The 15,886-nt window shown below is 40.4% G+C and overlaps 1 pseudogene; it reads left to right on the forward strand.

Moving 5' to 3' along the window:
* The first annotated feature begins 650 nt into the window (after window positions 1-650).
* On the forward strand, window positions 651-722 carry LOC121998954 (annotated as a pseudogene).
* Window positions 723-15,886: the final 15,164 nt, after the last annotated feature.

The following is a 15,886-nucleotide window of genomic DNA, read 5'->3' on the forward strand; positions in this document are numbered from 1 at the left end:
AATACAAGAGGCATGTGATTCTAGTATTTCGAATTAGTTTTCGATGTTGTGTTCTTTTATTTTTTTTTCCTTGTGATTTGATTGTTCTTTTTGGTTGACCTAAAGTTATTTAAGGAAATTAAATATTAGCTTTCCTTAAAAGGCTTTGTTTAGGTGGTGGTGGTTGTTCCCATATCCAAGAAGGCCATGTGTCTCGCATGCAGTCCTAGAAGCCAATTTTGGAAATTAATATTTAATGAAATTAATAACCTAGGTGATTTGGATTGAACGTGTTAAGTTCCGCAGGAGATCCAAGTATATACCTAAAAGAACAAATAAATTAAACTTATGATCAAACATGTTAAGTTCCGCAGACGATCCGAGTTTAATTTAAAAGAACACATGGTAGCTAGGAAAAGGTTCAGACCTTTGTACAAAATTTTTGTACAGTGGAACCATTAGGTTTTCCGAGTAGCAACCAACACATACAAGAATAGCCACCACTTCTTTCATTGGCCCATTGATGGTGGTTTTGTGCTACACTCTCGATTATCTCCTCGGCCTCATCTAAACTTTTGTTCATAAGTGCCCCTCCAGCAGCTGAATCAAGGGACACTTTTGTGTGATAGTTGATGCCATTATAAAACGTGTATAACACTAGCCATCTTTCCAAACCATGGTGTGGGCATTGTCTGAGCATGTTATTGTATCTATCCCATGCTTCAAATAACGATTCTGAGTCCGCTTGTTTGAAGCTTGCAATAAGATTCCTCATATGAGTTGTTTTGCTAGGGGGATAAAATTTATCAAGGAATTGTTGCTCACATTGTTCCCATGTGGTGATGCTATTTGGAGCCAAAGAATTCAACCATTGCTTGGCTCTATCTCTCAAAGAAAACCCAAACAATAATAGACGCACTGCCTCTGAAGGCACACCATTCATTTTCATCGTACCGTATATTTCATAGAAAACCTCCAAATGTTGATTTGGGTCTTCATGCGATCCTCCACCAAATTGATTTTGCTGCACCATGGATATGATTGCAGGTTTGATCTCAAAATTATTTGCCTCAATTGAAGGCCGAGAAATACTAGATCGAAAACCCCTAGCATATGGTGCTGCATAATCCTTAAGTGGTCTGTTTACCATAATAGAATGTTCTTGTTCTTCTTGTTGCCTTTGCAGAATTTTTCTCCTATGAAATGTTCTGTCTATCTCAGGGTCCAGAGGAAGAAGTTCTCCTACAAAGTTAGATCTTCGCATACACAAGAACAAGATGACAAGATATGTCCTCAAAAGAAAAGAAAAACAAAGAAGAGTGTTAGAAATCAAGAATGCAAAGTTAGAATTAGAATTAGAATTGCAACAAAAAGAATTGTCAAGGATGTTATTTCAAGAAAAGAAAAGCTTATAGAAACAGAATTCTAAAAAGAAATTAGTTACAACTATGCAAATGTAAAGAAAGAAAGAAAAGTTATGTTTAGTCTAACTCAATTGATAATTCCTAATGTTATAGCACAGTCCCCGGCAACGGCGCCAAAAACTTGTTAACTTCCGCAAGTGTATGGAAATGTCGCAAGTAATATAAAAGATTATCATATCCACAGGGACTGGAATAAGCACTAGAAATGTTTCAACATGAGTTAGCTAAACAACTAATTAATTGGTTTCCAAAAGCTAAATGTAACTAATGAAAAGTAAACATAGAAATGAAAGATCAACAAACAAGATTATGGGCTATGATAAGGAATATTCTAGGAGTTTTGGTTTCTTTGTAAGATTCCTCAATGTAAATGATTTACCAAATCCTATTTCTCAATTGTCCAACATTTATAGAAGGTTGCCGGTTCTCTCTTGCAATAGACAACCGACCTAGGACTGAAATCTATACCTAAATGTGATCAAGTAGTTATGAACTTATATTGTCCTTACACGGGCTTGTTCCTGTCACGAAGATCCCTCGGATGATCAACACAAGATTATACTCCTCAACCCATAAGATATAAAGATTAATCCCTAAATCTATCCTACCCTCTTGAATTATCCTCCTTTTCCCTAAATCTTATCCCTCAAGCGTCCTTACACGAGCTTGCACCTTTCACGTGTTTCCCTTGGAAAATCGAGTGGGGGATAGTCTTTATAAGATCCAAAGGACATTCAAACAATCAATCAAGAATGTGAATTAGGTCCATATCTCAACAATACATTCAAGATCAAATTGATACAAACAAGACAATATCATAGAAGCAAGGAAATGACAAATCCACAAAAGTTTATATCAATTCATCATGCAAATACTCCCTCATCCTAAAACAAGAGATCTACTCCATGAATCAAAGAGAGAAATCCGAAAATAAAGAGATTACAAGCATTTCTTGATCCCCCAATCCAAGAAGAGGAGAGAAAGAAAACTTATCTAAGATGAAGCTTGGTCTTCGGATCCAATCCCCGCTCCCGGAGTCAATTCCGTTGAAGATCCACCTTTAGATCACCAAGAAATCCTCCCAAGAATGGAGGGAAAGCCTCAAATCTCGCTCTCTCCCAAGGGGGAGAAGATCTCCTTTCAAATCTTGAAGAAGGGTTTAAATATAGATGAGGTTTGGGCGCCACACGGCCCCGTGGCACGGCCATGTGAGGTTTACACGGCCCTGCCCATTCTCCTCTCTGCCAGCCTTGCACGGCCGTGTGTGAGACACGGCCGTGGCAAACATCTCCAATATCCCCTTCACACGGCCGTGTAGATCTACACGGCCTGAACTGCTCCTGCCACTAGAAACCTGGCACGACCGTGTAGTGCACACGGCCAGAGCTCTCTTGTTTACTGGAAACCCTGCACATCCATGTAGTGCACAAGGCCAGAGCCTTCCTGGTCTCTGGAAACCTCACACGACCATGTAGATCTACACAGCCATGCAAGGTTTAAGCTCTGGATCGCTTCATATCTTGACACGGTCGTGTGAGGTTCACACGGCCGAGCCTACTTCCTTTCATGTTGCTGCCACACGCCCTCTGATCTCCACACGGCTTGAGCACCCTTCTGTGGCATGGCCATGTCTGGTACACGGCCAGGTGCCTTCTCCCCTTACTTTACTTATAGGTTTGGCCTTGAACATGAAATCTTCACCAAATTCGACTCCTATGTACAAAAAATGTACAAAAGCAGATCTCCGAACAAAGAGAGTAAATATGCTAAAAAGGAAAGTTGAAAGTACGAAAATACATAGATCAAGCATGCTCAAAGTATGTGAATGTGCGTCAAAACATGCCAATAAGTGTATACAATCTACGCACATCAGTCGAGAGCTTCAGGCAAAAGTCCTAGGAGGGGTAAACCTAGGTGGAAAGTCCTGGTGTCGCGAACCAGGTGAAAGACTGGACCAGCCAGGAAGCGGAAGGCCAGCAGAAAGTCCGGAAGCTTCGAACGCTGAGGAAAAGTCCAGTCGATCTGAAGGATCACACTGGCAACAGGTAAATCTCCTGAGTGGAGTAGGTGACGACGCGTTCCCCGTAGAGGGAACAGTAGGCGTCGGGTTGACCTAGGGTTTCCGGTTGGAAATCCGAAGTAAGACTCGGACAATCCGATGACTGTCAATTATATTTATCATATTTCTGTGCTAAATTTGTTTTACAGGGTTTGTGTTTGGGACTAACACATTTTGCAGGAACAATGGAGCACATTTAACCTCGGATGAATAGTGTCTGAGGCGCCTCCATGGGGCTTGGAGGCGCCTCGGGTGCTAGCCGAAGCCAGCTGTCTAGAGACACTGGAGGCGCCTCGGAGGAAGCTGAAGGTGCCTTGGACCAGGCATTGGAGGCGCCTTGGAGCAACTTAGAGGCGCCTTTAGTGGGATAAGGTGTGACCAGATCAGAGCTGATCCACGCATACGACTCAGCGGCTTGGAGGCACCTCGGACAGGCTTGGAGGCACCTCCAGCACTGTTTATAAGGGGAGTTCGAACAGCAGCTCAACACAACGAATTCTAAGCAATCCTTACGCTGCAAGCTGCCTACGAGACAATCCCGAAGTGCTGCAACGACATCCCGACGACCCGGAGCTTCAGTTTCAATCTAGTTGTTGTCGGTATAAAGTTTATTTCAGTTCATAATTGTACTTAGTTTGTATTACTTTTTCATGATTATAGTTGTTGCCCAACGCAAACGCTCAACGATCGTGGGCCTTGGAGTAGGAGTCGCCCTAGGCTCCGAACCAAGTAAATCTTGGTGTGCTTTTGTGTGTGTTCTTTATTTTATTCCGCTGCTTTATAACTCGATAGTTTTACGAATTCGAAAAGAGTGAAAGCCATGAGCGCTATTCACCCCCCCCCCCCTCTAGCGCTTTCGATCCAACAATTGGTATCAGAGCGGGGTCGCGTTGATCTGGTGCAACCACCAATCACGCAATCTTTTTTCATGGTATTTTCAGTTTTACGGAGTCAATTAGAATTAGCTTAATAGCTATATTCTAATTAATTTTTTTTCGAATCGGTTTTTGCTCGAGACTGGTACAACACCACTCGAGTTCGTAAATTCTTAACTTTATTTCCTGCACTGCTAATCCAAGACCTAGTCTTGGGATATTCCTATTTTTTTTTGTTGTTGCATATCGCTAATGGCCCAACAAGAAGGTTTCAGCACCGTTCGCCCCCCACTTTTCTCCATAGAAGACTTCGGATATTGGAAGGGGTGAATGGAAACCTTTCTCAAGACACAGTTCGACACGTGGATGATTATCAAGACTGTACTGCAACTGCCATCCAACGAAGACGGCAAGCCGACACCTTGCGAAAAATGGGAACCGACCCTAATCAAGAAGGTGTAAAATGATGCCAGAGCAACCTGCACCCTCCAGTGCGGACTGACCAAGGAGGAACTCAACAGAGTTTGACCATTCTCCAGCGCAAAAGAGCTTTGGGAGAAGCTGATCGTACTCCGCGAGGGCACCTCCGACACTATGGTAAGCAAGAGAGATCTCTTGTTCAATAAATTATATAATTTGAAAATGCAGGAAGATGAGACGACCAGCCAACTTCACGCTCGTATACAAGACATACTAAACTTCCTCCACGCGATCGGGCAAAAGGTCGAGAACAGGGACATCAGAAGGTACGCACTTAATGCTTTTCTGAAGAGCACATTGTGGGCATCAATGGTAGATGCCTACAAAGTCTCCAAGGATTTATCTTCCATTAGATTAGACAAATTGTTTTCTGAATTTAAACTTCATGAGCAGACTAATACACAGCCACCCGAGAAAGGTGTAGCTTTGCTTGCAGGTACCAATAGTGTTGGGTTTTTCGGGCCGCAAAAACCACTTTTTGCGTTGCGGAAACCCCGAAACCCCAGCCACCGGATCCGTGCGAAGATTAAAATTTCAAAAACATTATGAGTACGGGTTTCTTACACTAGTTCTAAACTAGATCTACAAGGAGAAGGAATTTACCCTTGATGCGAAGCCCTTCGTAATCCCGCTCGTCCTCGGTTCGCCGGATCTCGAAAGTGTCAAAGTAGACACTTCTCTATGTGTATCCACACAAGAAAGAGATGGAGAAGAACCTCTAAGGATGTGCTAGCAACCTTAGAGATCAGTAATGGAGGAGAGGGAGAGCAAGAAGAAAACTAGAGAGGAAGAAGATGATGGAGTTACTCACACAAGCACACAAAATGCACTAACTCCTCATCAAAAGTGGCCGGCCACTTTAAGGGGAATTGCAACCTCCATGGGATGCCAAGAGTCACAACTCTTGGTAACTCCCATGAGGTGACATTCCACTTAAGCAACCATGATGATGTGGAGCATCATCATTGGACCACTTAATGTCAACTCACCAATGAGGTGGCAAATGGTCAAGTCAAAATTGACCCTTTATCTTCCTCTCAAGTCAAGTCAAACTTGACCACCCCTCTCCCTTGGTTGATCTAATCTAACCATTGGTTCAAGTCAATTTTAATTTAATGAATCTCTATTCATTGAATTAAATTGATTAAATGAGTCTAAGTCCAAATTAGACTCACTTAACACATGAACCAAATTGAGTCCAACTCAATTAGCCTACTTTGGATTATTCTTAATCCAATTTGGTTCATCATATGAACCTAATCATTTAGGTTCATCAAATGAACCTAATCTCCATCTAATTGCCCTTTGTGTGTGACCCTATAGGTTCTTGTAACATTGGCAATGCTCCTAAACCCATTTAGAAGCATAAGTAATGAGCGGTATCTAGCAACACATCATTACTACCCAAGTTACAAGAATGTTGAGATCCAACATCACCTTGTGACTACTAATTGTGACTCCTCACAATATATGACAAGCGTCCTTCTATCCTAGACATCTAGATTGATCAATGTGAGGCATAGACCGTGTCATCCACTAATCAATCTAAATCTTGAACTCCAAGTAGACTCACTCAATCAAATAAGCTCAATATCTCATATTGACTCATTTGGGCATGGTCATGCACTTATTGGTCTCACTCTATCAAGAATATCGATGTCACTCCCGTCATATAGGAGGGATAGATCCCATCTACATCACTCACATCCCTCCTCATAATTTGTTACATACCCAGTAATCGCCTTTATAGTCCACCCAGTTGCGGATGACGTTTGATGAAACCAAAGTACGTAACTCCTTATGTAGGTAACCATGGTGACATCAGGTCCAAGGACTAGTAGTCAAACTAATAGCCACATGAGAAAGTATATGACACTCATATAACGATCCATGATACTTTCTCATGGCGGGTCATTCAGTATACATTCTCCAATGCATACCCATGTGTCAACTTGATATCTCCATATCCATGACTTGTGAGATCAAGTCATCGAGTTGTCCTACAAGCTAGTCTCGTCGCATTAACATTGTCCCTGAATGTTAATACTTGACTAGGAATGATTAAGAGTAGTGTTCCCTATATCATCTCACTATCGGTTCAACTAACCGATTGATATAGGTAAGAACCCTCTACTCAAGGACGCTATTATACTTAGTTATTTGGCACCAATACAAGTAAGTATAATAACCAAAACAAATGCCTTTATTTATATATAGTAGAATATGATACAATGAATCCATATAACAATCATCAAATGATTGGCTCTAGGGCTCTAACTAACAATCTCCCACTAGCACTAGTGTCAATCAGTGTGGGCTCTAAGCCCCAATGACCTAGTGTGGCCATCATGCTTTCTCTGTGCCAAAGCCTTGGTCAAGGGATCTGCGATGTTAGCCTTTGAGGGTACTCTACAAATCTTCACATCTCCTCTCTCGATAATCTCTCGAATTAGATGGAAGCGCCGTAGTATGTGTTTTGTCTGCTGGTGTGAGCGAGGTTCCTTAGACTGTGCAATTGCTCCATTGTTGTCACAATAGAGCTCAATAGGGTCAGCGATACTAGGAACCACCCCAAGTTCAGTGATGAACTTGCGGATCCAAATTGCCTCCTTTGCTGCTTCTGATGCAGCAATATACTCAGCCTCTGTCGTAGAATCAGCTACTGTGTCCTGCTTCAAACTCTTCCAGCTCACAACACCACCATTTATGCAAAACACGAACCCTGTCTGCGATCGATAATCATCCTAGTCGGTCTGGAAGCTGGCATCACTATAACCCTTTACAGCTAGCTCATCATCGCCTCCATATATCAAGAAATATTCTTTAGTACTTCTTAAGTACTTAAGAATATTCTTGACCGCTATCCAGTGACTTTCACCTAGATCTGACTGGTTTCTGCTCGTTATGCTCAAAGCATACGAGACATCAGGACGAGTACATGGCATGACGTACATGATAGATCCTATGGATGAGGCATAAGGGATCTGATCCATGCGGTCTCCCTCCTCTCTAGAAGAGGGAACTTGAGTCTTCGAAAGACTCATGCCATGTGACATCGGCAGAAATCCCTTCTTGGAGTTCTGCATGGCAAACCGTAGGAGTACCTTGTCAATATATGTACTCTGATTTAGGCCAAGCAACTTCTTAGATCTATCTCTATAGATCTGTATGCCTAGAATGCAGGTGGCATCACCTAAGTCCTTCATTGAGAAACAAGTCCCTAGCCAAGTCTTGACAGACTGCAGCAAAGGGATGTCATTCCCAATGAGTAGTATGTCATCCACATGCAATATAAGGAAGACAACTGTGTTCCCTACAACCTTCTTGTAGACACAAGGTTCATCTTCATTCTTGATGAAACCAAATTGTTTGATTGCATCATCAAATCGAAGATTCCAGCTCCGAGAAGCTTGCTTTAGTCCATAAATGGACCTATGCAGCTTGCATACTCTGCTAGTATGTTGTGGATCTACAAAACCCTCAGGTTGTGTCATGTACACATCCTAGAGCAGGTTTCCATTCAGAAACACGATTTTGACATCCATCTGCCATATCTCATAGTCATGGTATGCTGCAATAGCAAGCATGATCCGAAAGGATTTAAACATCGCTACTGGAGAAAAGGTTTCATCATAGTCAATACCATGAATCTGCTTGAAACCTTTAGCTACCAAGCAACCCTTATAGATAAGTCCATCCATGTCAGTCTTCCTCTTAAAGACCCACTTACACCCTATGAGTTTTACCCCTTCAGGTGGATCAACCAAAGTCCATACTTGGTTAGTGTACATGGATTCCATCTCGGATCTCATGGCTTCTAGCCATTTCTCGGAATCTGGTCTCATCACAGCATCTTGATAGGAGGTGGGCTCATCCTCTATGAGCACAACGTCATCATGGTCAGACAAGAGAAATGAGTATCTCTCAGGCTGACGACGTACCCTATCAGACCTGCGAAGAGGTATGTCTACTTGAACTGGTTGTTGTTTCTCAACTCCTTGTGGAACAACATCATCCACAACACTTTGTGGTTCCAGTTCAACTTCCATCGAGGCTTCAGTACTATTGTTCGCATCTTGAACTTCTTTAAGATCGAACGTACTCCCACTAGTCTTTCTAGAAACAAAATCCCTTTCTAGAAATACCCTAGTCTTAGCCACAACTATCTTGTGTTGACCGGGAATGTAGAAGTAATATCCCTTCGTTTCCTTAGGATATCCAATGAAATAGCACTTATCAAATTTGGGTCCTAATTTGTTTGAGACTTGACGTCTAACGTAAGCCTCACAAACCCAAATCTGTTGGTTGCTACTCGGAAAACCTATAGGTTCCACTGTACAAAAAATTTTGTACAAAAGTCTGAACCTTTTCCTAACTACCATGTGTTCTTTTAAATTAAATTTTGGATCGCCTGCGGAACTTAACACGTTTGATCCAAAACTTAATATATTTGTTCTTTTAGGTTTTGACTTGGATCTCCTGCGGAACTTTACACGTTCGACCCAAGTCTCCTTAAGTTATTAATTCCATTAAATATTAATTTCCATAATTGGTTCCCAGTACTGACGTGGCGAGGTACATGGCCTTCTTGGATATGGGAGCAACCACCACCGATTAGACAAAACCTTTTATAGAAAGCTAATATTTAATTTCCTAAAATAACTTTAGGTTAACCAAAGAGAACAATCAAATCACAAGGAAAAGAAAAAACAAAAGAACACAACATCGAAAAAATATATTCGAAATTCTAGAACGTAAGCCTCTTGTATTTGGTATTATTTCCATAAATAACTAGCATGATGCGGAAAGAAAAATTACTAGTTATACCTTGTAGAAAAACCTCTTGATCTTCTACCGTATTCCTCTTCTAACCTCGGACGTTGTGTGGGCAATGATCTTCCGAGATGAGAAACCACCAACCACCTTCTTCTCCTCCTAGCTAGGTTCGGCCAACAAAGAGGAAGCTTCACCAAGGAAGAAAATCAAAACACTAACCAAGCTCCAAGAGATGCTAGCTTTCTCTCCTTCTTCTTCTTCTTCTTCGAGTAGTATCCGGCCACCACAAGAGCTCCAATGGAAGAGGGAGATTCGGCCACCACAAGAGGAAGAGAGGGAGAGGATGGCCGGCCACACCAAGAAACAAAAGAGGGAGAGAAATAATAGATGTTGTCTCTCATGAAGGCACCCTCACCCCTTCTTTTATATTCCTTGGCCTAGGCAAATTAGGAAATTTAATTACAATAAAATTTCCTCAATTTCCTTAACATGATTTAATTGAGAAAAATAAAATAAAATTTCCCAATTAAATCTACATTGGCCGGCCACATCATTGGAGAACAAATTGGACAAGTTTCAATCAACAATTAAAACTTCCTAATTTGTTTCCGGAAATTTTAAAATTAAAATTTCTCTTTAAAAATCTCTACATGGTTAATAAAAGAAATTTCTATAATTTTAATTTTATCAATATGTGAATAATTTTTAAAGAGAAAATAAAATATCTCACCAATCTACAAATAAGGAAAGAGATCTAATCTCTTTCTTTAATCTTTTGTAAATTTTACAAGTGAGATAATTTAATTTTAATTCTCTTTAATAAATTATTTCTTCCACATAATAAAAAAAATTAAAATTAAAATTCTTTTTAATTTATTTTGGCCGGCCCCACTAGCTTGGGTTCAAGCTAGGGCCGGCCACCCAAACTTTTACCTAGGCCGGCCCTAGCTTGTTTCCCAAGCTAGCTTGGCCGGCCCCTATTGGGTGGGTATAGAAGGTGGGTATAGGTGGGTATAGAACTCTACAAATAAGAGGCTACGATAGGGACCGAGAGGAGAAATTGGTTTTGGTCTCCCGATAAAATTAAGCATCCCGTGTTCGCCCCGAACACACAACTTAATTTTATCAATAATAATTCATTCCACTAGAGAACTATTATTGAACTACCGCACCAATCCCAAATTACATTTTTGGGCTCCTTCTTATTATGAGCATGTTAGTCTCCCTGTGTTTAAGATATCGAATGTCCACTAATTAAGTGAGTTACTGACAACTCATTTAATTAATATCTAAGTCCAAGAGTAGTACCACTCAACCTTATCGTCATGTCGGACTAAGTCCACCTGCAGGGTTTAACATGACAATCCTTATGAGCTTCTCTTGGGGACATTATCAACCTAGTATCTCTAGGACACAGTTTCCTTCTATAATCAACAACACACACTATAAGTGATATCATTTCCCAACTTATCAGGCTTATTGATTCATCGAACTAAATCTCACCCATTGATAAATTAAAGAAATAAATATCAAATATATATGCTTGTTATTATATTAGGATTAAGAGCACACACTTCCATAATAACTGAGGTCTTTGTTCCTTTATAAAGTCAGTATAAAAGAAACGACCTCAAATGGTCCTACTCAATACACTCTAAGTGTACTAGTGTAATTATACAGTCAAGATAAACTGATACCTAATTACACTACGACCTTCTAATGATTTGTTCCTTTCCATTTTGGTCGTGAGCTACTGTTTATAATTTATAAGGTACTGATAACATTATCTTCTGCATGTGACACCACATGCTATGTTATCTTCAATATAAATTAATTGAACAACTACAAACAAATGTAGATAATTTGACCAAATGTGATTCTTTATTCAAAACAAATGTTTACAAAAGCTTAGGCTTTCAGTATACACTCCAACAATCTCCCACTTATACTAATGACTAAGCTGCCATATCTTCTACCATACATCTGATTCCCATTCCCTCCACATGCCGATCGAAAGCTTTCGCCGGAAGGGCCTTAGTGAAAGGATCTGCCAGGTTATCTGCTGATGCAATCTTGGCGATGACAACTTCTCCTCGCTTCACGATATCTCGTATCAGGTGGTACTTGCGCTCTATATGTTTACTTGCCTTATGAGCTCGTGGTTCCTTTGAGTTTGCAACTGCACCGCTATTATCACAATAAATTGTGATGATTTTGGGCAAACTAGGAATCACATCTAAGTCCATTAGAAAGTTCCTGAGCCATACTGCTTCTTTAGCTGCCTCAGAGGCTGCTACATACTCAGCTTCCATGGTTGAGTCCAAAACGCATTTCTGCTTAACACTCCTCCATGAAATGGCTCCACCTCCTAAAGTAAACACATAGCCTGATGTAGACTTACTGTTATCCCTATCTGATTGGAAATCTGTGTAACCCACAGGGAGCAGATCGTCTGCTTGGTAAACTAGCATATAATCTCTAGTCCTTCTCAGGTACTTTAATATATGCTTTACCGCAGTCCAATGTCCTTGTCCAGGGTTACTCTGATATCTGCTGACCATGCCCACGGCAAAACAGATATCAGGTCTCGTACATAGCATTGCATACATTAGGCTTCCTACAGCCGAAGCATAAGGAACTGCTTTCATGTCTTCTATCTCTTTCGACGTCTTTGGAGACATCTCTTTAGACAGAGCTACTCTATGTCTAAAAGGTAAGAAACCTTTCTTGAAATCCTGCATGCTAAAACGAGCAAGGATTGTATCTATATATGAAGCTTGGGACAGACACAACATTCTTTTCTTACGATCCCTTATAACTTTGATCCCAAGAATGTGTGCACAATCTCCTAAGTCCTTCATATCAAATTATTTGGACAACCATACCCTTACGTCTGATAATACCTTGACATTGTTGCCAATTAACAAAATATCATCTACGTATAGTACAAGAAATACCACCACGTTTCCGTTACACTTCTTATATACACAAGACTCATTCGGATTTTGAATAAATCCATATGATTGGATTACTTCATTAAATCGGATGTTCCAAGATCTTGAAGCTTGCTTTAGTCCATAAATGGACCGATTGAGCTTGCAGACTAGATGCTCTTTGCCTTTTTCAATGAACCCTTCTGGTTGCTTCATATGGATGTTCTCTTCAAGACTTCCATTAAGGAAAGCTGTCTTGACATCCATTTGCCAAATCTCATAATCCATATGAGCAGCAATGGATAAGAGTATCCGGATAGACTTAAGCATGGCCACCGTGAAAAGGTCTCCTCATAATCGATTCCCTCTTTACGAGTGTACCCTTTCGCAACAAGCCTAGCTTTGAAGGTTTCTACCTTCCGTCTGTCTTTTCCTTTGTAGATCCACTTGCATCCAACGGCTTTTACACTATCGGTGGTTCTACAAGCTCCCACACCTTATTAGAGTACATAGACTCTATTTGAATTCATTGCCTTTTGCCAAGATCTGCATCTATATCTTGGAGTGCTTAGTCATATGTTCGTGGATCAGGTTCATGTTTACCGGGATCAAGTCCAAGACTCTCCAAAACATGAATCTCTCGGGTTGCCTTACAACCTCCCACTACGACGAGGCATTTGTGGTTGTATATCATGTGTGACACGTGTTGCGTCTCTTGTGGTACTTCATCTTGTTAGTGAAGTAGACGTGTTCTCTCTAAGTTCTTCTAAAACAACTTTGCTACTGGGCTTGTGATCCATTATATAGTCTTCTTCTAAAAACTGGGCATTAGTGCTAACAATGACCTTCTGGTCTTTAGGACTATAAAATAAACCACCTTTCGTTCCTTTGGGATATCCTACAAACACGCGAACTTCTGTACGGGATTCTAGCTTATCAGCAACTGGTTTCAGCACATGTGCTGGACTACCCCAAATCCGAATATGTCTTAGACTGGGTTTTCGCCCATTCCACAATTCCATGGGAGTAGAAGAAACTGATTTAGAAGGTATTAAGTTCAAAACATACACTGCTGTTTCCAGAGCATATCCCCAAAACAAATTTGGTAATTCTGAATAACTCATCATCGATCTAACCATCTCCATAAGAGTCCTATTCCTTCGTTCTGCTACACCATTCTGTTGGGGTGTTCCAGGTGCAGACAATTGGGATTGAATCCCAGCCTCTGATAAGTAATTCCTAAACTCTCCTAAAAGGTATTCGCCACCACGATCAGATCGTAGTGTCTTGATACTTTTACCTAATCGTTTTTCCACATCATCCTTGTATTCTTTGAACTTATCAAAGCACTCGGACTTGCGGCGCATTAGGTAAATATATCCGTATCTTGAATAATCGTCTATGAAAGAGACAAAATATTCAAAACCTCCTCTTGCCTGGACAGACATAGGACCACACAAATCAGAGGAATCAATTCTAACACTTCTTTGGCTCTATACCCCTTGGCCTTGAACGGCCTCTTGGTCATTTTACCTTCTAAGCAAGATTCACAAGTTGGAAAATTTTCCAACTCTAATGAACTCAAAAATCCATCGGTTATAAGCCTCTGAATCCTACTTAAGTTAATATGACCAAGGCTTAGATGCCAAAGATATGCTTGATTCATTTCCGAAGGTTCTTTTCTCTTATTAGAACTAGAAGATGAGTTATAAATTTCCATGTTTTGCTTTGTGGAAGAATTTGGATTTAAAGTATACAAATTGCCAACCAATGCTCCAGAACAGATAATCACTTTATTTCTTTTAATAACTACATCGTTACTGAAAGAAACTGAATATCCATCTAAAAACAGTTTAGAAACTGAAATTAAATTCTTTCTAAAACTGGGTACATAAAGACAATTTTTTAAAACCAAATTTCTATTTCTACTAAAAGATAAGTAGACGTCTCCCACTGCAACAACTGCCACCTTAGTAGCATTGCCCATGTAGACGGTAATTTCTCCTTCAGATAGTCGTCGGGTTTCCTGGAACCCCTGCAAGGAATTGCAGACATGATCAGTGGCTCCCGTATCTACACACCAGGTGCTGGTAGATAACACCGCTAAACATGTTTCAACAGCTAGAGCATGAGATATACCTTTGTTTTGATTCCTACGAGGGCAGTCCGCCTTCCAATGCCCTGACTGCTTGCAGATGAAGCACTTGCCCTTCGGCTTCTTCACTCCAGCTTTAAATCCTGTACTCTGAGATTTATTCACTTTCTTTCTTGCGACTTGTTTCTTCTTCTTCTTTCCTTTCGGTTTAGAAGTAGAACCATTTTCAGCATAGTGAATTTGAGAATTGTGACGAAATAATCCTTCTGCTGCTTGAAGTTCTGTCAGTAGTTCCCCTAATGAATAAATCCTTTTATTCATATTATAGTTCAGGCAGAACTGCTCAAAACTTCTAGGTAGCGTTTGGAGGATTATATCGATCTAGGTTTCCCCATCAATTTCTCCTCCAAGGATCTGTATCTCGTTCAGATAAGCCATCATCTTTAGGATATGATCCCTTACAGGAGTACCCTCTTGCATGGTAGCTGTCATTATCTTTCTCATAGCTTCTTGTCTAGAAGCCCTATCTTGATGACCAAAGAGTTCCTTGAGATTGTTCATAATATCATAAGCTGTTGGTAAATCTTGATGCTGATGTTGCAATACATTTGACATTGAAGCCAAAATGTAACACCGCGCCATCTCATCTGCCTTTACCCATCTCTTATGATATTCAATCTCCTCTTGGGTAGATTCACCAGTGGGTGCATCAGGACAAGGTTCAGTCAGTACAAATTTATAGCTTTCTGCAGTCAGAACAATGTCCAGGTTTCTTTTCCAATCTATGTAATTAGGTCCAGTAAGTCTGTTTTGTTGAAGTATGATGGACAGTGGGTTGAAAGTCATCCTAAGAATCACAAATAACTTTTGGTCAGAACTCTAAATTTAGAATAATATTGATTCCTCAAACAATACTATTTTAAATTAACCAACACCTTAAAACACCGTGAATTTTGTATGCCACGTTAGTGTGGACGTATACAAATTCAACATTTGTAAAAGTAGGGTTTTATTCCATTAATTTTATTATCTTGTCAACCTAACTTTTTGACAAATAAAATTAATAGTTGGTATCTTTTGGTCACAAAAATTATAGCAGTGACTCCGATGGGGAGGATACTATTAGATGTGTCTAAGTGTATACCATTACTTGACACTAAGTCCATTAATAAGATTATGCCCCTTCCGTTGGGGAAGATCACACGCTCTTAATTAACTTCCTATAGTCATCCAAAAATGGAAGTCTGTTCTAGTGATCCACAAAC

This window comes from Zingiber officinale, chromosome 6A (genome assembly GCF_018446385.1).
Source record: "Zingiber officinale cultivar Zhangliang chromosome 6A, Zo_v1.1, whole genome shotgun sequence".
NCBI classification, from domain to species: Eukaryota; Viridiplantae; Streptophyta; class Magnoliopsida; order Zingiberales; family Zingiberaceae; genus Zingiber; species Zingiber officinale.